The following is a 22,323-nucleotide window of genomic DNA, read 5'->3' as shown; positions in this document are numbered from 1 at the left end:
CGGGTTATACTATCCTAAATCATCTGGGATAGCTTTGCTTAGTATTCCTTTTTTTTTTTTTTTTTTTGCTTAGTATTCTTGATGAAGATTTCCAAATGTTTTCCAAAAGTCTCTTCCAGTACATAAAGAAACTCCTCTTTTATGTCTAATCCGAATTTCCCTCTGTACAGTTGGTTATCACATTCACTCTGTAGTCTGTTGTAGTTAGTGTAGTTATTCCTGAAATATTTTCATTCTTCTTCTTTTTTAAATTGTTTAGATTGGATGTTAAAATGTTTAAGGAGGGATCCTTGGGTGGCGCAGCGGTTTAGCGCCTGCCTTTGGCCCAGGGCGCGATCCTGGAGACCCGGGATCAAATCCCACGTTGGGCTCCTGGTGCATGGGTCCTGCTTCTCCCTCTGCATATGTCTCTGCCTCTCTCTCTCTCTCTCTCTGTGTGTGTGACTATCATAAATAAATAAATTTAAAATAAAATAAAATAAAATAAAATGTTTAAGGAATCACAGTAATTAACACACTCTTTCCTGCTTATATTCTGAACTGAGGGAAAAAAGAATAATTAGGATCCAAAATATTATTTTGTTACTGATAAAGTGGATATTGGAGAATGCGGCTTTTATCTGTAGATTAAGTGAGGGGACACAGATAAGCTAAGAACATTATTCTACAGCCCATCCCTACCCCTATCCGCCATGGGGGAGAAAGGCTTTGAAACCTAGGAGATGGCTGACCTTTTGTGAGGAAGAGATTTCTTTCTGCTCAAGCATAAAACCTGGCAGGAGCTTGGGGAAGTGAAAGATTTGAATAGGGTGTCATTTCCCATTCTGCTGCCCACTGCCCTGTCCACAGGAAATCCTGGTAAACCTCAGATAGGGTGCTTGACATTTGTCATGTAAGAGTTTAAGATCTGTAAGTGGGTACTGGCAAGTTTGGGTCCTTGGTTTAAGACATTAAAATTAAAAAAAAAAAAAAAAAAAAAAAAAAAAAAAAAAAAAGACATTAAAATTATAAGCCATCCAAGCAGACTTTTTAAATTAAATACTAGAAAATTATTAAACAGGAAGCACTTTCCCCTGAATGGAAACTTCAGTGATCACAAAGGTGCTTTACCACGAAGCAGCTCTGAAACATCAAGTTTAAACAAAGCAGTCTAAAAAAATAAAAATAAAAATAAAATAAACAAAATAGTCTATCCAGAACTTCATTTTATCACTTTGGACATGACTTTTAGTGAAGGACAGAATTTGGTTCTGCCTAAGAGGGCAAAAGTCCTGAGATTGGGGGTGCCTGGGTGGCTCAGTTGGTTAAACATCTGCCTTCAGCTCTGGTCAGGTCATGATGGTCATGATCTTCAGGGTCCTAGGATCAAACCCCACACCTCTTCGGGCTTCCTGCTGAGGGGGTCCTCAGTTTCTCACTCTCCTTCTGCCCCTCCCCCTGCTCGTGTTTAAGCATGCATGCTCTCTCTCTTTCAAATAAATGAAATCTTTAAAAAAAAAAATCTTGAGATTGTATTCTTTAAGAAGCATTAACAAAATTTCTTCAATGGCCTTTTGAATCTTTTTCCAGTAAATTGCTTTTTAAAAAACAGCTTTACTGAAATATAATTCCCATAACCATAAAATTCACCCATTTAAAGTGTGCGTGCAGTGGCTTTTAGTATATTCACAAAGTTGTGCCACTGTCACCACAATCAATTTTAGAACATTTTCAGTACCCCCAAAAGAAACTCCCTCCCTTAGCCATCACCCCTCAACTTCCTGTTCTTAGGCAACCACCAGTCTACTTTCTGTCTCAGAATTTACCTATTCTGAACATTTTATATAAATGGAATCATAAAATATATGGTCTTTCGTGATTGGCCTCTTTCACTTAGCATAATGTTTTCAAGGCTCATCCATATTATTATAGTAAATATTAGTATTTCATTTCTTTTTATTGTCAAATTAATTTATCCATTACTTATTCATCAGTTGAACAGTTGGACCAGTACGCTTCTTTTCAAATAATACTTCATTTTTTTAATTTGGGTTTTTAAAAAGTGACATTATCAGTATATATAGTACTTAGCAAATAATGAGAACCTTGAATAAAAATGCAAAGACCAGTCTTTTTTACAGTGTTCACAGGACATACCTGAAGCTTGAAATCATTTATGATGCTGTAAATTTCACAGTGTAGGCCAGATTTTCTAATTCGAGATGAGATTTCCTGAACAAAGCGTTTATTTCCTTTACAGCCTTCATTCCAGAAGTCCTCTCTTTTTACCACTATCAACAGGGATGTAGGCACTTCAGGATGAAGGATATAAGCTAGTAGGCCTAAAAGTTTTGAAGAAGGGGAATTTGGGACCAAGAACATGGACACAAGCCAGGAATAAATGGAAATCACTAAAAGGCAGGAAATTCTGAAAAAGTAATGACAGAGTGATGATGCCATTCCATTTATTAGACTGACCAGAACTTCTTAAATTCTGTCACTTGGCTGTTAGAGCCAAAGCTTTGAAAGCTGGAATACTGTGTTGTCTACATCAGCCCTCCGCTGTTCAGCAGGGTATGACCTACAGCAGTGTTGTTGTTTAACCTCTTTTCTGATAAATACTGGGTTTGTATTGGAGTTACAACAGAGGGAAATTAAAATAGTCCCCCAGGATTGAGAGTCAGCCATATCTAGATCTGATTCTTGGATTCCCTTTTTGTAAGTTTTATGACTTGGGGCATGTAATTTGATTTCTCAGCTATAAAATGGGGACAATGTGGTTGTGAGGAAATAAACCATGGCATATGAGGAATTAGCACATGGTCTAGTACCTAGCAAAATGCTCCAATGTTAGTCATAATTATTGTATAAGAAGTCCAGACATTTTTTTTAATATTCCCATTTTTATTCCTGTCTGCCTTTAAAAAAAATATTTATTTATTCATGAGAGACAGAGAGACAGAGAGAGAGAGAGAGAGAGAGAGAGAGAGGCAGAAACATAGGCAGAGGGAGAAGCAGGCTCCATGCAGGGAGCCTGATGCAGGACTCTATCCCAGGACCCCGGGATCACGCCCTGAGCCGAAGGCAGATGCCCAACCTCTGAGCCACCCAGACATCCCATCAGTCTTACTTCCTTACAGCTTGCCTTGTTCCAAAAAGAGACTTAAGAATGGGACACCTGGGTGGCTCAGTCAGTTAAGCGTCTGCCTCCAGTTCAGGTCATGATCCTAGGGTCCTGGGATCAAGCCCCACATCGGCTCCCTGCTCACAGGGAGCCTGATTCTTCCCCCTCTTCCCAGCTCGTGCTCTCTCTCTCTCTCTCTCTCTCAATAAATATATAAATAATATAAATATTATATATAATATAATTATAATTATATTATAAATATTTTTAAAAGAGACACTTAAGGTAACATGGTATGTCTGTATTTGAGTATAACTGAAAGCCAAGTCCAATCTAGAAAGAAAGACTACAAAGTCCATTGTAGTGGTAATATCAACTTGAGGGGACACATACAAGCACTCAAACTAAGACGTGCATTGGGTTTCTATGTCTCTGGAGCAGATTGAAGAGGCTTTCTAAATGAAAGGCAGCCTAGCTATAGTAGAAAGGGCACACGGGTTTTGGAGTGAAACCAAAACCAACGTGTAGTCAGAGCCCAGTCCTGCTATTTACCAGCCATGTAATTAATTTTAAACAAGTGGTAGTTGAGAGTTTTTTTATTAATAAAAATTATATCATTCAGACTAGATTAATACTTTTTTCAACCCTTCCAATTGTTATGCAGGCTCAGACTCCCAGCTTTCTGTTTTCCTGTAGGTTAAGGAGTAAGAACCACAGTGCATTGTGAAAATCCTTTAGTTCAGAAGTTATTTTTAAATGAATATATCTAAGAGCTGGGTCTATAAACTTCACAGTTGGATATCAAGAGTCGATTAATCTCACCTCAAAGCCTGGAAATATGTTTGGATATATGAGATTGCTTCTATAGAGACCTGGCAAATAGCATAACTGAAAATTTAATCTTTGATATGGAATAAAATTTCTTCTAGTTGTCATTAGCTTCTGTAATGCAACTGTGAGTTTTTGGTTTTTTTCCATACTTCATTTTAATGCATATTCAAGCAGTGGGCTGTATTCTATAATCTTATAGGGGAGATTTAGTCACATAATGAAGTATTGTTGTTTATGAAATTGTTATTGTTGGATTGTAAATAAGAGCTTAATTAGTTGAATGGATAACTATTTACATAGTGACCTTATTTTATACCCCCTAAATAACCCAGGGGATTAGGTTATACAGTGACAGCAGTGACAGTATATAGGTATAAATTTCATATTTACAGCTTTACTTGTCTATGATGATTTATGTAAACATGACATCATATCTTTTTGGTTGTCAGAATGTTTTATTTTCAAGCTCTAGAGCTACACGATTTTTCCCAAGTGCTTTCTCTAATTCTTTGCCCATCTAGCAGCTGGCTGCTAAAAAGTTTAATACTTACATCACCTGATACAATTGATAACAACAGATTGGATCTAGTGGCTATATTATTTCACTGTTTGTTGGCTCAAACTGATGAGAAAAACTAATATTTATTGAAATACTGGAGAGGTTAAACAATAGCCATGAAGGAACCTAGGAATCTTTGAATATCAAGGTGCCTAAAAATAAGTTTCTGGGTCAAAGTCACCTTTCAGTAACATACGTATGCAAACCTTACTCTGTGTTCTCTCATTAGCTGTAAATTATAGGGAGGAGAATCCTTACCAGATATTCCATGAGCAAGTAGAATGTGATGATTGGGACTTACTGCCTTAGAGTTGACAAAATAGAGAAGCATATGAATTTGGGTGTTACTCTCACTGATACATGTATTTATGAGTATATACCAAAAACGTGTAATTTACTTACATGAGGTTTCAATGTATGACTCCAGTTTCAAAGCAAAGTGACATTTCTTTGAATTACTGCTCTATTTTTTTTTTTTTTAATTAGGGAGAAAAGGCTGCCCTTTTTGTATGTCTCTTTACACTAGCTCTGCTATAAATAAAAGGTCACATTTGGCATTTTGACACTTGGCTGTTGTATATATTGAGCAAAAAGGCAGCTGTTGACTTTTAATATAGTCCCTGTTGACCCAGGGACTATATACTGCTATCATTAGAGATTAAAAAGGAGTAAAGATAAATGCATTGGTTGGGTAAGAAAGAATATGGGAGAGCAAAATTTCAGAGTCTCCCCATTTGTGATGTATTCACAGTAAGCTATTTACCTGGAACATCACTGGGTCTACTTTCAGCTGTAATATAGAAGATTTTTTTTCAAAAACAGGCCATGTTCAAGTTAGTTCTGCTGACCAGACCACTAACTCAAGAGGCAAAGATTTCTAAGACCATTTCGCTTATCACCATTTCATTTTAAAAGTACCATTCATTTTAATAAAATCTTTAATTTACTATGCATATTTCTTAGATCTTCCCATAAATATTTCCTATACCACTGGACTTTTATTCCAGACAGCCTCACAACAAATGTTTATTGAAGTACGTGAGACCTCTAAGGAAGTGTACTAAATATTCTGAGAGATTGCGTGTAAGCAAATGAAAAAGTATTTTATCCTCAAGAAACCTGCACTCTATTTGGGAAGGTAAAATTATATATGTAAGAAATGTGTCAAATATGTGATTTCTGCCCAGGTGGTCGAGGAGGAGATGACATTTGAGCTTAACAGAAGATACACTTAATGATGAATATTTAAATAGTTTTGAAGATTTGGGCAGTGCATGTCCTTGAGGGTAAAATGGCATGAGTAAAAGCAGGGAAATTTCTGTTCCAGTCCATTTCTATACATTGCTGCTAAATTCATCTTTCTAAAGGATAAATGTTACAATAATCACAACTGCTTATATAGTATTTACTTTTTGACAGATACTTTCCTAGGCACTTTATGTGTATTTACTAATTTAACCTTTGCAACATCCATCTATAGATGCTGTTATTAGCCTTCACAGAGATACAGAGAAGTTATGTAACTTGCCTAGGGTCACACAGCTGATATATGAAGAACTGAGATTTGAACCCAGGAAGTTTAGCTCCAAAATCCTGGATATTAACCACTTCATGTGCTTGTACCAGAAACCGTCAGGTGACTCTTCAATCTTCCACAGTATAAGGGCATTCAAGTATCTTCACAATATGGCGTTAGCTTACCTTTCCAACCTTAGATCCTACTTTTTCCCCTGCATGGATCTGTGTTTTAGCTCCTCTGTATTACTTTGTTTCCTAAATACAATCTGTATTCTCATTTCTACAACTTTGTTTGTGTTATCTATTCTCAGACTGAAATGCTCTCTCACTCTGCCCAGTCTTATCAGCCTTTCCCATCTTTTAAGTATATTTCAACTGCCATCTTTGTAAAAACTTTTTTGATCCCTTCCTCAAAGTCATCCCCCCGCCCCTAACACCAACCCCTTGGTAATACCTCACACACTTTTCATGGTAGCATGTCTGTATCATGGTTATTTGTGTGTCACTTGCCTGTTTTCTAGTAGAAATCTGGTAGATTTTTTTTTAGTTACCTAACAGTAGAGAATATGATTTATTGATCTCTATACCTTCGGTAGCACTCTGTCCAGCCTTGCAAATGGCAAGAAAGAGAAGGTGTTATGGTTAACCCTAAGAATTTAAACCTAGAGTAAGAACAGAATTGGGAATTTTGGAGAATGAGCTGATTTATGGGCAAAAGTGATGTGTTTGGTTCAGACATGTTATGTTTGAAGTCAGAATAGAATATCCAGGCAAAAATGGACTAAAGAGAGTAATATTTGCCATTCCTAATCTTATCTTATTTTTGCTAGCATAACACTTATGTTGTTACATAGATCAAATTATTGCTTAGTAGCTGCATATTCATGGAATGCAGGGGTTTTTTTTTTTTTACATTTATCAGTTGGTTTTCATTTTGGAAGCAAGACCCAGCTACCATATAGTCATTTCCAACTTTTTAAAAAAGATTTTATTTATTCATGAGAGACACACAAAGAAAGGCAGAGACACAGGCAGAGGGAAAAGCAGGCTCTAGGGGGGAGCCGATGTGGGACTTGATCCCAGGACCCCAGGATTACACCCTGAGCCAAAGATCATACCACTGAGCTACCCAGGCATCCTGTCATTCCCAACTTTGATTTAAAAAAAAAAAAAAAAAATATATATATATATATACACACACATATATATATATAATATATATAATATATATTTATGTACATACATATACTAAGATGAGGGGCACCTGGGTAGCTCAGTTGATTAAGTGTCCAACTCTTGAGCTTGGCTCAGGTCATGATATCAGGGTCATGAGATCATGCCCCATGTTGGGCTGTGCACTTAACAGGGAATCTGAGATCCTTTCCCTCTCCTCCTCCCCACCTCTCATGCATGTGCTCTCGCTCTCTCTCTCTCTCTCTAAAAAAAAAAAAAAAAAAAAAAAAAAAACGTGCGCGCTCGCTCTCTCTCTAAAAAAAAAAAAAAAAAAAAGATGAAAGTTAATTTGTAGGTTGAATGTTGGTTCCTGGATCAATACAGGAGTTAGATTACTAGGTAAGACCATGTTGTAGCTGAAATATTCACTTCTGTAACAACAAAAAAATAGTATAAAGCAGTACAGTTGCATTGCTAATAGCATTTTTAAAAATCTAAAAAGTCTCCCCCCCCCAAAAAAAAGATAAAAAGGACTAAGAAAAGGGAGCTTATTTCTCTGATCCTTTAATTTGCCAATTTGACTTTAAAGCTTTGAGATCCCTATAGTCAGAGGTATTGTAATAGTGTTGCGTGGTGACAGAGGGTAGCTACACTTGTGGTGAGCACAGCATATTGTATAGACTTGATGAATCACAATGTACATCTGAAACTAGTGTAACATTGTGTGTCAACTGTACTTCAATTAAAAAAAAAGCTTATGACATTCCTGCTATGTGATATTAGGTGCTTCACTGAGATTCTATTTACATTTGTCAACAATATTTTTTGTCATTTTTTACTTCCAAATTGCCTATCAGAGAAAGACAAGAGAATTTGCAGGAAATGGTATGTTTAAGGGATTCCCTCAGGTGAAATAGCCTGAGACAGAGTTAAATCAGTGGAGACCAGGAAGGTGTGTCTGAGTGCATGAAAGTTCATAGATATGTGTGATGTGTTATGGTGGGGAATGGACATGGGGGAGATGAGGAATTTGTAATGGGTAAATGATCTCTCTCAGGGGGGGAACAAGGTGTTACAGAAGAAGTTGGATCCAGTGTCCCTCATCCAATGGAAAGGGCTGTGAGTCTGCACTAGAATGATTACTGTTTGTTGAGGGGGACCCATAATGGACAGAGTAAGGAGAAAAAAAAAATTTATATGCCAGTTAGGGTTTAAGATGGTGCAAAATATTTTTAACATGACGTGTGCCTCTCTTTTGTTTAAGATTTAATTTTTTAAAAAAATTGACCGCACAAACGGGGGATGTGATAGGCAGAGGCAGAGGGAGAAGGAGAAGCAGACTCCCTATCAAGCAGGGAGCCTGACACAGGGCTCCATGACCTGAGCCAAAGGCAGATGCTTAACCGACTGAGCCACCCTGTATGATAAATTCTTAAACAATTATTTTATTAAGAAAATCATAGTGAAAATAGATTGGGGATTGATGTCAGAACTCAGTTGAAGTTCTGCCTCTGCCATTTACCAGCTATGTTGCTTTGGGCATGTTACTTGGCCTCTTTAAGATTTGGTTTCCTCATCTATAAATGGGAATAATACCATTTACCTTGCAAGGTGGCTCTAAGAACTAAAGTTAATATATCTGAAACACCTACCAGGACAGACATTTATAGTAGCTAATTGTTGTTATGTAATTAAATGGATTAATCTCTTCTTACATTGGATAAATAGGATATAATACAATTGATTATTTACCTATTGTACAGTCATCAAAAGCAGTCTGTTTTTTTTAACTAGGATATGTCCTGTGTTAGACCCCGTACCCCATTTCATTTTTAACATACACACTGTACTGTGCCCCTGCTACTTACTTGGATTGCTGCCTTCTTCCACTAAGAGCAAAGAGTACCAGGAAACCTATCCAAATGTTTATATGAAAGTGCTGTTCTTCATGTCAAAGGTGACATGTTTGGGGAGATTTCCCAGTAATGATGACGGATTATACTAAGCCATTAACATTCTGTCAACCTTACTCTAGCTAACATTTGCTAAGTGGGTTATGGATTGTAGTCTGTGGCCCTAGAGTAGATTTCCCCCCAACTGGCTAAGTGTATAAAGCAGGACCCTGACCTCATTAGTTGAAGTCAGTAACCAAGTTAGATAAAGAATTTGAAAGTTAAAAAGTTAAAGCAAAGCATGATTGATGATCACAGGTAGCCTATAAGATCATTTGCTTAAATCCTATTCATTTGCTTATTATGAAGCATAAGATGAGTATATTTCATTATCCTGAAGATAAAATAATTTCACAATTTAAATTTTAAAAAAGTCAAATTGCTTAAAAAACCATATCAATAAATCTTATTTTATTTTATTTTTTAAAATATTTTATTTATTTATTCATGATAGAGAGAGAGGCAGAGACACAGGCAGAGGGAGAAGCAGGGTCCATGCCGGGAGCCTGACGTGGGACTCGATCTGGGGACTCCAGGATCATGCCCTGGGCCAAAGGCAGGCGCTAAACCGCTGAGCCACCCAGGGATCCCCCAATAAATCTTATTTTAAACAGATGTATACAGTTATATATCAGCATATTAGATCACCTTTAGGACTCCCACTCTAGCTAAGATTTAGTGGGTTAGGATTAGATGACAAACAATTCTTGGGGTACCTGGGTGGCTCAGTCAGTTAAGTGTCCAACTCTTGATTTTGGCTCAGGTCATTATCTCGGTCATGAGACCAAGCCCCATGTTGGGCTCTGCGCTTAGCAGGGAGTCTGCTTGAGATCTTTTCCCTCTCCCTCTGCCCCTTGCCCCCCGCTCACGTTTTCTCTCTCTCTCTCTCTTTCTCTCTCTCAAATAAGTAAATAAATCTTAAAAAAAAAAAAAAAAAAAGACAACAGGCAACTTTTATATGTTGAAACATCATTGATATAGGAGTAGCCCAGGAGCTTTAGAGGACTCTTTCTGGTGGTATCTGCTACTTACCACCCAGTAGGTAACTATTCTCCAATAACTGTTTAGAATCCCACAGTAGCTAGTAAGATGCCTGCTTTAAGTAGACCTCCCTCTATTTAAGATGTGAGTATCCTTTATTGTATCTTCAATTATCAAGGAGGTTGGGTACTTTATGGACTTTCCCACTGTGCTATTTTTATTTACTTTTTTGTCTTTATAAGATGATGGCTAGTGCTTTTGTTCTCTCTGTTAGCCTAGAGTTAACTAAAGTGTTGTATCCCTCATGCATTCCCTCCTACTGCCCACTGCCCCCCCTCTTTAGGAGCCTGTAGCATATTCCCAACTTGGCCGTTTAGGCATTCATACCCAGATAAAAAAAGTCTGGGGTGCAGAAGTCATCAGCTCTTCCAGATGGTCAGGGAACTAACGCAGTTCCTACTGACTTTTCTTATATCCCACTTAGATACCACACACAACCCTCATATTGTGCTCAGTTCCTATTTCTCTGAGCTCAGGGTGTCACTGAAGTCTTTTTTTAGGAGAATTCATCTACTTCTGTAATGAGGAAGAGGATTATCTTTTGACTATTGTTTTACAGGCTGTAGTGGTACTTACTCCTTTTGTGTGAACCTGTTCTTTTATACACATTCCAGAAACTCTTCAGTAGTTCTGTTTGTTGTCATTTTCCCATGCTATTAGAGAATTAAAAAAAAATAATTATATATATATATATATAAAACCTTGTCTTTTCAGTGGAATTTGGAGAAAGGAGAGTAATTTGACTCACTTTACCTCTCAATGGCATTTAATAAATATTCATTGAATGAGAGAAATCAGTGAATGGCTAGTGCAGCTGAGTTGTGTAAATATTTACAAATATTTATAAGAGATTTAGTCCATATTGACATACTATCTTTTAAATTTTTATTAGTATTGGGAACGTTATGATATAGTAATTTTCCTAAGATCACATATTTTCTTTATGTAAGCCAGAAAAGGCTTAAATTCTATAGTCCCCATATGGCAGGAACATAGGTGTCATCAGTTTGAATGCAGGAGGCATTATAGTTAAGTGGCTAATAGCACAGACTGGAGTCTGGGTTCACATTCTATTTATGTCGCTTACTAGCCGCATGATCTTGGCCAACATACTTCAGAGGTCTGTTTGAAGATTAAAGTATTTGTGTACATAAAACACTTAAGTGCTTGGCACATAGCAGCATAAGCATCAACTAAAATTAATGGGACTAACTTTGAAGAATCTTAGCTATAATCTTTTCAGTAGCCATAGACCCCTATCTTAAAATTGATCATAAATGCTATGTAGTTTTAAGTTGTACATGTAAATGTTACCATTACTAGAATTCACATTCTAGCCCATGGACAAATTGCCAGAATTTCTACCTTATGTAACAAATAGAACTACTACTATAATGAAGTAGAAGGAGGATGCTTTGCTTGAACCATGCATATGTTTTATATATTCAGAAAATTAAGAATGATGGAAAGAAAGCAAATCCTAATGCTGAGTACAAATTGAAAACAGTGAGCTTAACGATATCAAATTGATAATGTAACTACCAAGGAAAAAAGAAGTAACTTTTGAACATAGAATTCTGACTGTGCTCCCTTAATGGGATATAGCCTAAGGACAAAAAGAACAGCAAAGAAATATTGAATTCAGTGGGTAGCAAACCCTCTGTAATAGCTCTTCTCAAGAAATGTTATTCCCATGTTGCTGATGAAAAAGCATATTCAAAGAGAGAAATGATTTGCCTGGCATCATTTAATTAGGTGGTAGAGCTGGATTCAGAAGTCTGTGTTCTATTCATTATACCACACCGCTTTTTTTAATGTTTATAGTGTGCTATTCAAATGAGTTGCTGTGCTACCATCCTGGTTTCATTAGTACCTATCCCCCTTTCTTTTATTGGCATCAACTGTAATTAGTCAGAACCACATTTTCAAGAGCTCCCTAACCTCTTGAATCTCCTTTCCTTCAAGAATTTCATTTCATGCAATCATGCCTACTTCTTTGAAATCTGCCTTCCTAAATTAAAGGGTATGTGACTATTCCCACCCTTTTTTTTTTAATGAATTCTTAGATGACCTGATAGATTTTCCTTTTGATTCTCATTTGTCCTACTTCATCAATAACTAGTTTCCTAAATTATAGCTAGTGTCAAAGTCATAATTATTACAAATATTGTCTGTATTAATAACCAAGCCTGGAGCTTGTACATGAGAGAGCTGCACTCTTAAATACTTAAATACATTAGTCTATTTGTAATTTAAGATATCACATGGTGACTTGGTAAGACATGTAGGAGGAGAGTGGTAAAGAATGCCTTCGTTGGACCTGCATTGTTTGCATGAGAAATAGTACAACAGGTATTACTTTTTGTTTTATTTTTTTTTAAGATTTTATTTATTTATTCATGAGAGACACAGAGAGAGAGAGAGGCAGAGACACAGGCAGGCTCCATGCAGGGAGCCTGAAGCGGGACTCGATCCCGGGACTCCAGGATCACGCCCTGGGCCAAAGGCAGGCACTAAACCACTGAGCCACCCAGGGACCCCCTGGGTATTATTTTTTAAATTCTGTTTTTTTTTAATTTATTTATTTATGATAGTCACAGAGAGAGAACGAGAGAGAGAGAGAGAGAGAGTGAGATGGGCAGAGACACAGGCAGAGGGAGAAGCAGGCTCCATGCACTGGGAGCCCGATGTGGGATTCGATCCCGGGTCTCCAGGATCGCGCCCTGGGCCAAAGGCAGGTGCTAAACCGCTGCGCCACCCAGGGATCCCTAAATTCTGGTTTTGAAATGATGCATTCATTAAAGAAGGCAAATAAAAATAGCAATGAAACAAAGACGTAATAACTGGTATTTAAATGAACTCTGTCTTTTGAACAGGGCATGATGAAGGGGGAAAGTATGTAGATATCTTGAGTACACAAGCTACTATTTGAGATTTTGCTGAGTAGAAATGATGGGAGGAATCAAACCTTACAAAGATTTAGTTGAATCTACTTTAAAGTACTTTGTGTAGTAAATCTCTCAACTTATTTTTAACATTACAGCATTTGAAGAACCTTTTCTTGAATTAGCAGAATCAAAATGAAACTCTTTTTAAACCATTCCTGAACTGTCTTTTAAACGTGTGACTTTAAAAATGTAATTTCATAATAATATACCAGAGAAATTGTCCAGAAGTCAAGGACCAGAATTTTAACATAGTTATTATTAAAAGTAGGGTTGGCAATCAGATTAATTTGAAAAAATGCTTTTAACCAGAATTAAGAATGTAAAATAGTGTTACAGTCTTTTATTAGATTAACCGAGTTTCTTAACACCTGGAGAAAATTATTTTAGTGTTTCCTATCCAAAATAGCTGTTTGTGGGGAATGTGCCACTTGGCTGTGGAAGTCCGTGTTTATAAGACCTCTCTATTGATGATCCAAAGGTTTTAATTCTCTGGACAAACATTCAAGAAAAATCAAACTGTTTTACAAAAGTATTCTTAAATAGTAGACTTTGAGCACAGCTGTCGAGTCATACCTGGTTCATATTCTATCTCCAGCTTTTTTTAATTGGCACCTAGTCATTTAGTCTGTTATTCAGTTTCCTCACTGGATTGTTTCCAGAATTAAATGAGCATAGGTAAAGCACTTAACACCATGACGGGCACTGAGTAAACACCCATAATATAGTGGCAGCTATTACTGATCTTGTCACCTCCAGATTAAGAGTGATGGAGAAAGGAAATTTATTATGAGTGTCCTTCATTTTAATGTCAAAGTTTTATTTTATTTTTTTTTAAGATTTTATTTATTTATTCATGACAGACACAGAGAGAGGGAGAGAGAGGCAGAGACACAGGCAGAGGGAGAAGCAGGCCCCATGCAGAGAGCCCGATGTGGGACTTGATCCTGGGACTCCAGGATCATGCCCTGGGCTGAAGGCAGGCTCTAAACCGCTGAGCCACCCAGGGATCCCTAATGTCAAAGTTTTAAAGTAGAAATTTAAGATAAAACTAGATTTTTCTGAATCTAAACACTTGAGATTCTGTTTGGGAAGTGAGAAAGGAAGCTGCCCGATACCTACTCTGCAATGGCAAGAAGATTGAATTTCTAATTTGTTCCCTGCCCTTAGCCTCTGCCTTCATTCCTCTGCCTCAGTATGAAAATTTCTCTGTTCCTTTGGAGATTCTTGCCTGACAGAAACAGAGAACAATCTCCAGGAGTTTTATTAGAGCTAACCATACCCTTTTGGGATAACATCTGGATGCAGTTTCAGTCTTTAAAGTCTATAATTCTTTAGGTCATTAAATTCCTATACTTCTAAATTATTGGTTTCAGTTCTTTTCCTAGATTGTGCCCATCCATTTTAAGAGCTGTATGTCTTTTATCCAGAAAATATAAAGTATGTAATTGACATCAATAAAAAATCATTATCAGTTAAACTGGAAAGGAAAACTGGAAACTTTCTTATTTTCAAATTTTCGTAATACAATTATTACACCAAACATATCCATGCATATACATATACGCACATATATACAAATGCAATTTTCTTTTATGTGACCGATCAGTTGCAGTAAGTAGCAGAAGTTATGATATTTGTCTGATTATAATCATGTCAGCGTCACCATGGATAGATAGGCTGCTGGACTCTGGAATGTAAAGAAAGAGAATTCTATCATCAGAAGCACATTAATTCATACTTTCTGAATATCTGAAGGGTGCTTTAACCTTACTTCTAAAATAACTGTTTCCTTTCTTAATTTACCTTTTTCTGTATTTACTCTTTTTAGCAATTATTGTGTATAATCTACTCAGTCATATTTCCTTTAATTTTTTCTTTCTAATATTTTATTTTCCTAAAGGTGATATAAATTATATATCTCATGTTCTACATTTATACTCCACTTAGCATTCCCTTACTACCATATATGTGAATGAGTTCAGAGCTTTGTTTCCTTTACCACTTTTGCAGTGTTCATATTTTTAAGTCATAAAAGGCAGATTGTTTAATACACATTCCTAGGATTTTAAATCCCTCCAAGTTCAAAAGTACTTTTTTTCTAAGCTGTTAGATATATGTATGATTCATAACACGAAACAGGTTGCCTATTGTTCTTTCTTAATTGAGTTGACATTTACAGTCTTCTGGCCTTATCTGTCTAGGGACAAAATCTAACATACTCTAATGTCACATACATTAAATTAGGTCTTATGGTTTGAGAAGATTCTCTTTTCTTCATTCTTCTTTCCTTTTTAAAGCTTTTACCCCTCCTTTCATTGTATCACTAAAATGTGGTCTGGCAGTCAGTTGACTTGGAACTTTAGACAATTAAATCATCTGGACAGAAAATGCTGTTGAATTCTTAACAGCTTTTCAGCAGTTATTTGGACCTCTTGTAGAAATTTCTGAAAGAGAAAGAGAAATTTCTAAAAGACTGGTTTTTCAGATTCCTCCCCCATAAACCTGTTTCTTCACATTACCCCCCACCCCGATTCTGAAAGTTACCTAGCAAAATATGTAGTTATTATTTGTTGTTATTTCCTACTCTAGATATAATCTATAGCATATATTCTACTTTCGCTCTGATTCAGGTTGATAAAGGAGAATGAATTGAGCCTTAGTACTCTCTTGGGTGTTTTATTTTGCAGACTTGCTTGTAGATAGATATTCACTGGGATACGGAATGTATAATGCATCATTGCAGGAAAAGATTCAAATACAAAGTATTTGAAAATCAAAACTATTTTCTGGTCAGGTTAAACATGTCTGCACAGATCTTAATCAGATAAGGCAGATCACTATTTTTCTATTTGAAACTTTGCTTAGAATGTCTGAACATTAAGTGCTTCATACTTATTTCTAGGTAAAGAGAAATCAGTTTTCTCTTTACAATTAAATATTTCTAGTAGCTTGGAACTTTTTTTTCTTAAGTATTCTTTTGAGCTGGCAAATGATCACAGAAGTGATTCTGACTTAAAGTTCGTTTAGCCCAACCTTTGGAAAGTATTTTTTACCCTCTCTAAGGCAAGATGCCATAAATAAAACCCAGTTTTAGGGGCATCTGGGTGGGTCAGTGGTTGAGCATCTGACTCTTGATTTCAGCTCAGGTTGTAATCTCAAGGTCATGAGATCGAGGCACATATTGCAGCTATGAGTTCCACCTGGAGTCTGAAATTCTCTCCCTCTTGGTCCCTACCAACCCCTCCCCACTGCCCTCTCTGCTCATGCATCCTCTCTCTCTCTCTTTAAAATAAATAAATAAATAAAACATTTTAAAAATTAAAATATTAGTGAGAGCTACAGATAATTAAACAGTTAATTGGAATTCAGTAAGAAGAGCACTGGGAGAGTAGTAAGCACATGTTGCTGTGGGAGCACATCAGAGTACCTTTAATTCAGGCTTGGAAGGTTAGAAAGGACCATAGGGAGGAATGACATCTAAGCTGAGATCTAAAGAGCAAACAGGAATTGACCAGAGAAGGGAAGGATGTAAAAATGGTCCAGGTAGAAGGAAAAACAAGTTTTGTGTAGGGACCTGAAAGTTTTGTGTGCCTGATAATAGTAGTTTGAAAGGAGGAGTGGCATTAGATGCCTATGGATGGGGAAGCAGGGACTAGATGATGAAGAGCTTATTTTGATGAAGAGCTACGTCCTCCTTGCTCCCTGTTTTTTAAACAGATTTATTGGTATATGATTCACATGCCATATAGTTTATCCCTAAAGTGTACCATTCACTGGCTTTTAGTATATTCTCAGAGGAGTTATGCAGCAACCATCACCATGGTCAGTTTTAGAACATTTTCTTCACTTCAGAAAGTAACTCTGTGTATCCTTCATTTCTCCCCTCCCAACTATCCCAGCACTAAGCAACTACTATTCTACTTTGTCTCTGTATACTTACCTATTCTGCACATTTCATAAACGTGGAATCATATAATATGTAGTCTTTTGTGACTGGCTTCATTCACTTAGCCTAATGTTTTCAAGATTCATGCTCTACCATGTATCAGTACTTCATTTCTTTTTTATTGATAAATAATAATCCATTTTATGGATAAACTTCATTTTGTTCATCAACTGATGGACTTTTGGGTTGTTTCTACCTTTTGTAACTTATAAATAATAATATGAACATTTATGTACACATTTTTGTATGGACATGTTTCCATTTCTCTTGCATTTTTAGGAGTGAAAGTGCTATATCATATCCTTAATTTTTTGTGGCATTAGCATGCTGTCTTCCAAAGTGGTTGTGCCATCTTACATTCCTACCAGCAATGTATGAGGATACCAGTTTCTCTACATCCTCACCAGCCCTTGTTATACCTGTTTTTATTATAGCCATCATAGTGGATATGAAATATTTTCTCATTGTGGCTTTGATTTGCATTTCCCTGATGACTAGTAATGTTGAGCATCTTTTATATGCTTTTGGCCATTTTGATATCTTTGAAGAAATGTCTGTCTGATCTTCTAACCATTATTGAATTGTCTTTCTATTGTTAAGTTGTAAGAGATAAGTCATTTTCAGGATTTGCAAATATTTTCTCCCATCCAGTCTTTTCACTTTCTTTTTTTATTTTTTTAAGATTTTATTTCTTTATTTACTTATTCATGAGAGACACTGAGATAGAGGCAGAGATACAGGCAGAGGGAGAAACAGACTCCGCATAGGGAGCCCAATATGGGACTCAATCCCTGGATCTGGGATCACGCCCTGAGCTGAAGGCAGATGCTCAACTGCTGAGCCACTCAGGCATCCCGTCTTTTCACTTTCTTTATGGTATCACTTGATACGCAAAATTTTTTAAATCTGAAGTCCACTTTATTGTTTCTTTTGTTGCTTGTGCTTTTGTTATCATATCTAGGAAATGATTGCCTAATCCAGTGGGATGAAGATTGTTTCCTAAGCTTTTTTCTGGGAGTCTGAGTTCTTCATTTAGCTCTCGCCTATTTTGAGTTAATTTTTTGTATATGGCATGAAGTAAAGGTCCAAATTCATTCTTTTACATGTGAATATCCACTTGTCCCACTATCACTTGTTGAAAAGACTATTCTTTCCGCATTAAATAATCTTGACACCCTTGCTGAAAATCAATTGACCGTAAATATAACGTTTATCTTTGGACTTTCAATTCTGTCCCATTGATCTATATGTCTGTAGACGGGAAAACATTCTACAGTTCTATGATTAGGTCTCAGTCTTTCAGTGAATATGTGCCCCTGGCGTGTCACCTTAACAAGTGTTTCTCAGTTCCCCCTACTCTCCTTAGATGAGACACGAAGGCTAAAGAAATCCTGGAGTTGGCTATTTCTCTTTCTCCGGCTCTGTTGGGCCCTGGTGAAACCCCAGTTATTTAGGCTCTGGTGAAATAGTTTCTTTTGAGACCAAGCCTCATTGAGAACAGGATACTCTGGGTTTATTTCAAAATAGCTGTTTTCCCACTAACTTTTCCTGCCAGACACACGGGGAATTCTTCTCCTATTTTCACTGTGAGAGCTGTAAGGACTTCTGTGGATAAAACTCACAAAAGTATGGGAGATCCCCTGGGACTGCTCCCCCACCCCAAACCCCGCCCTGCCACCCCTGGGAATTTTTAACTCTCAAACTTGACCACACTGGACCTCCAAGAATGTATCCGTTTACAGTTTAGGTTTTCCTATCCTGGTATTTGCTCCCATGAAAGTTTCTAGGTTTCCATCTGATAAGTTTTGATTCTCTGTATTTGCCTGTTTGTCCCTCTAACTTTGGAGGCAATGGTTTGCCATATGTCCTCAGCTCTTTGATGGCTCTAGGAAGAGTTGTTGATACTCAGTTTGTTCAGCATCTTTCTTGTTTTGTGGGCAAGAGTAACAATTTCTTAGCTCCTTACATTGCTGGACCAGAAACCACAAGTTCCCACTTATTTTGTTAGATTTATTCTTGGGTATTTTATTCTTTTTGCTGTTATTATAAAAGCATTACCATCTTAATTTTCAGATTGCTCATCACTAGTGTATGGAAATTCAATTTTTGCGTATTGATATCCTGCAACCTTTAAAAGTCATTTATTCTAAGTGCTCTAGTGGGTTTATTTTTCCTGCCTAATGGCCTTGGCTAGAACTTTTGGAACAGTGTTAAATTCAAGTGACAAGAGCGGACACCCTTGTCTTATTCCTGATCTTAGGGGGAAGGCATTCACCATTTTTCTCCATTAACTATGGTAGCTGTGGGTTTTTGGTATATACTATTTATCTGTTGAGGAAGATCATTTCTATTTCTAGCCACAGTGGTAACATTTTTGCAAAACTATAATGTAATGTCACAAAGGGTGTTGGCATTGAAGAATTCCATAGACCTTAATCAAATTTCCTTAATTTTACTTGTATTCACTTGTGTTTATGTATTAATAAGTCCTGTGCATCTTTATCACCTGTGTAATTTTGTTCACTGTCACAGGTTCAGACATCCAACTTGTGCATGTCAGTAGTTCATTTCTTTTTATTGCTGAATACTATTCTATAGTATAAATATACCAGAATTTGTGTAATCATTCACCTGCTGATGTATATCTGAGACAGTTTTTGGCTATTACAAATAAGCTACTCTGAACATCCATGTGCAGGTTTTGTTATGAACTTAAATTTTCATTTCTCTGGGATAAATGCCCAATGTGTAATTGCTAGGTCATAGAATAGTTGCATGTTTTTAAAGGAATTGTCAAAATATTTTTTAACCTTTTAAAGCATGATAAGAATTTGGACTTGAAAAAAAAAAAAGAATTTGGACTTGATTGTGAGGGCATTAAGGGGTCATTTTAATATTAATCCCAGTATTAATCTTTTGAATTTGAAGAGGTTGTCAAACCAGAGAATACACCTGCCGAGCAGGTAAGCATATGGATCTGAAACTCATAAATCAGACTTGGACTGGAGATACAGAGTAGTTATCAGTGTATGATTGATTGTAGAACCTATGGGTGAGGGTAGTATTTTCCAGCAAAAGTACAAGGAGTGAGGCCGGGGGTGGGGGGGAGAGAACAGAATCTGGGACAGAACCCTGAAGATCACCAATATTTTCAGGAGACTGGCAAAGAGCTAGACTTAAGAGGGAAACCACATGAAAACTTGATACTGTGGAGGCCTGGGGAGAAGAAGAAAGACATGATCAACAGTGTTACCAAAGAGCAAGTAGTGTGAAATTGAAAAATACATAGTTTTAAAGAGTTTGTTAATAACCTTGGTGAGAGAAGTTTTAGTGAAGTAGTATGATAGGAGCCTTATTCACACACACACACACACATACACACACACAAAAGGAGCCTTATTCACAATGAGTTGAGAAATGACTAGTAGGTAAGGTAGCGATGGAGATGGAATTTTGCCTGTGGAAGGGAGAGAAAAGTTAATTAACTAGAGAAGAATGTGAGGTCCAGAGTAGGTCAATTTTGGAGGGGGTGGGGAGGGTGGTTGTATATTTTTTTATCGGAGTTTGATTTGCCAACATATAACACCCAGTGCTCATCTTGTCAAGTGCCCCCCTCAGCCCATCACCCCATCCCCCTGCCACCTCCCCTTCCATTACCCCTTGTTCGTTTCCCAGAGAGTGGGTCAGTTTTAGAGAGATTTAGGCTTATGTTGATGATAAGTAGACAGGAGGGGTTGATAATGCACCAAAGGAAGGAATGATTGATTGAGCAAGGGTCCTGATGACACCACACGGAGTGGTAGATAGAGCATAGCAGAGGGATAGACTTCAGGAAGCAAGATACATTTTCCTTTGTGACAAGAGGAAAGGAAGTAAGGAAGCAGGTAAGGTAAGGTTTTAGATATGATGGTAGAAAGTGGAAGGAGTTTACTTTAGATGGCTTATATTTTCTCTGTGAGATAGCAGAGGGAGGGTCATCTGGTAGGAGTGAAAAGGCATAGTACATTGGGAAGTTTTAGGAGAGTGGAAAAGGAGGAGATGGCTGCTATAGAGAATGATAGACAGCTGGCTAGATTTCTAGGTCATAACGAGGGCCTAGTTGGGCCCGTAGGCATCTTTTTTTATTTTTATTTTTATTTTTTTTTAAACCCTGTCTTCAGGCTTTTGTTTTTGTTTTTGTCTTTTTTTTTCCAGCAGAGTTCAGCAGCCTGGGTGGAGATGTAGGAAAAGAAACCATCGTGTTAAAAAAAAAAAAAAGAAACCATCGTGTTGATCTAGGGTTAGAGTTTGTCCCAGGTGACATTGGGGAATGAGCCATTAAATGAACTAAGCAGTGTGGTCTCATATACAGACTTTGAAGTCAGACGGGTCTTAGTTTTAATCCTGCTTTGTCCACTTAGTGACTTAGGCAGATTACTTAACCTTCTCTAAGCTTCAGGTTTCTAATAATAATCACACATAATCACATCAGTGGCCTAATCATAATAATAGCTATCTCTTTCAATTATGAAAAGTAAATGAGACAAACAAGTCCCTTAACACATTGTTTGGCACATAATAAATGTTAATAAATAACTGCTTATATTATTATCTGTAGCCCAGTACTGTCACTTAGTAGCTGAGTGGCCTTAAGCAAATTTCTTTCCTTTTAATCTGTAAAAAGGGAATTATAATACTTATTGGGAGTATCATTTGGATATCTTTTGGAGGAAAAAAATGCTAAGCACTGTGTATGGCACATCCTTTTTCCTGCTTAGTAAATATTAGTTGAAGCAGAATCTGTAGATTTTTAGAAAATTAAATTGGAAAGTTAGATGGGAATTTTGGCCTTTGCTTTGTAATTAGCAGATAGCCTTTAAAAGTTCATGAGTAGAGAGATAGCATAAAAATGGTGTTTGAGGGAATATAAATTTATCTGTAGTATGATAGGATTTATGGTCTCAACTAGATACCACCTCTTCAGAGAGGCCTTCCTTAACCACCCTGAGAATCTGGGATAATGCTTCTCTAACACCTTACCCCTATATAATTTTCCTCATGACATTTGTGACTATCTACTAATCACCTTGTTTATTACTTTACTTTTTTTTTTTTTCCTGTCTCCTCTACTAAAATATATGCTTCATGCAAAGAGGGATGTTTCTGCTTTGCTGCTATATCCCACTGCCCAGAACAGTGCCTGGGACATAGAAGACATTCATTCCATAAACACATGTTGAATAAATGAATAAAATATAAAGAGGGACTGGAAG

The 22,323-nt window shown here is 36.9% G+C and overlaps 1 protein-coding gene and 1 long non-coding RNA gene across 3 annotated transcripts in view; one reads left to right on the top strand and one right to left on the bottom strand.

Moving 5' to 3' along the window:
- Positions 1-22,323, bottom strand: part of LOC111096282 — a 70,042-nt gene that overhangs the window by 500 nt on the left and 47,219 nt on the right. For both annotated transcript variants that reach the window (XR_005360833.1, XR_005360832.1), the window contains exons 5-7: positions 15,360-15,569; positions 14,693-14,812; positions 10,754-10,830 (exon numbers count right to left, since the gene is read on the bottom strand). This is a non-coding gene — a long non-coding RNA (uncharacterized LOC111096282). The remainder of the gene's footprint in view (positions 1-10,753; positions 10,831-14,692; positions 14,813-15,359; positions 15,570-22,323) is intronic.
- Positions 1-22,323, top strand: part of MOSMO (modulator of smoothened) — a 62,763-nt gene that overhangs the window by 5,531 nt on the left and 34,909 nt on the right. The window lies entirely within an intron of this gene.

The sequence above is a fragment of the Canis lupus genome, chromosome 6, assembly GCF_011100685.1.
Source record: "Canis lupus familiaris isolate Mischka breed German Shepherd chromosome 6, alternate assembly UU_Cfam_GSD_1.0, whole genome shotgun sequence".
Taxonomy (NCBI): domain Eukaryota; kingdom Metazoa; phylum Chordata; class Mammalia; order Carnivora; family Canidae; genus Canis; species Canis lupus.
The sequence above is the reverse complement of the archived record's forward strand: the minus strand, read 5'-3'. Positions and strand labels throughout refer to the sequence as shown.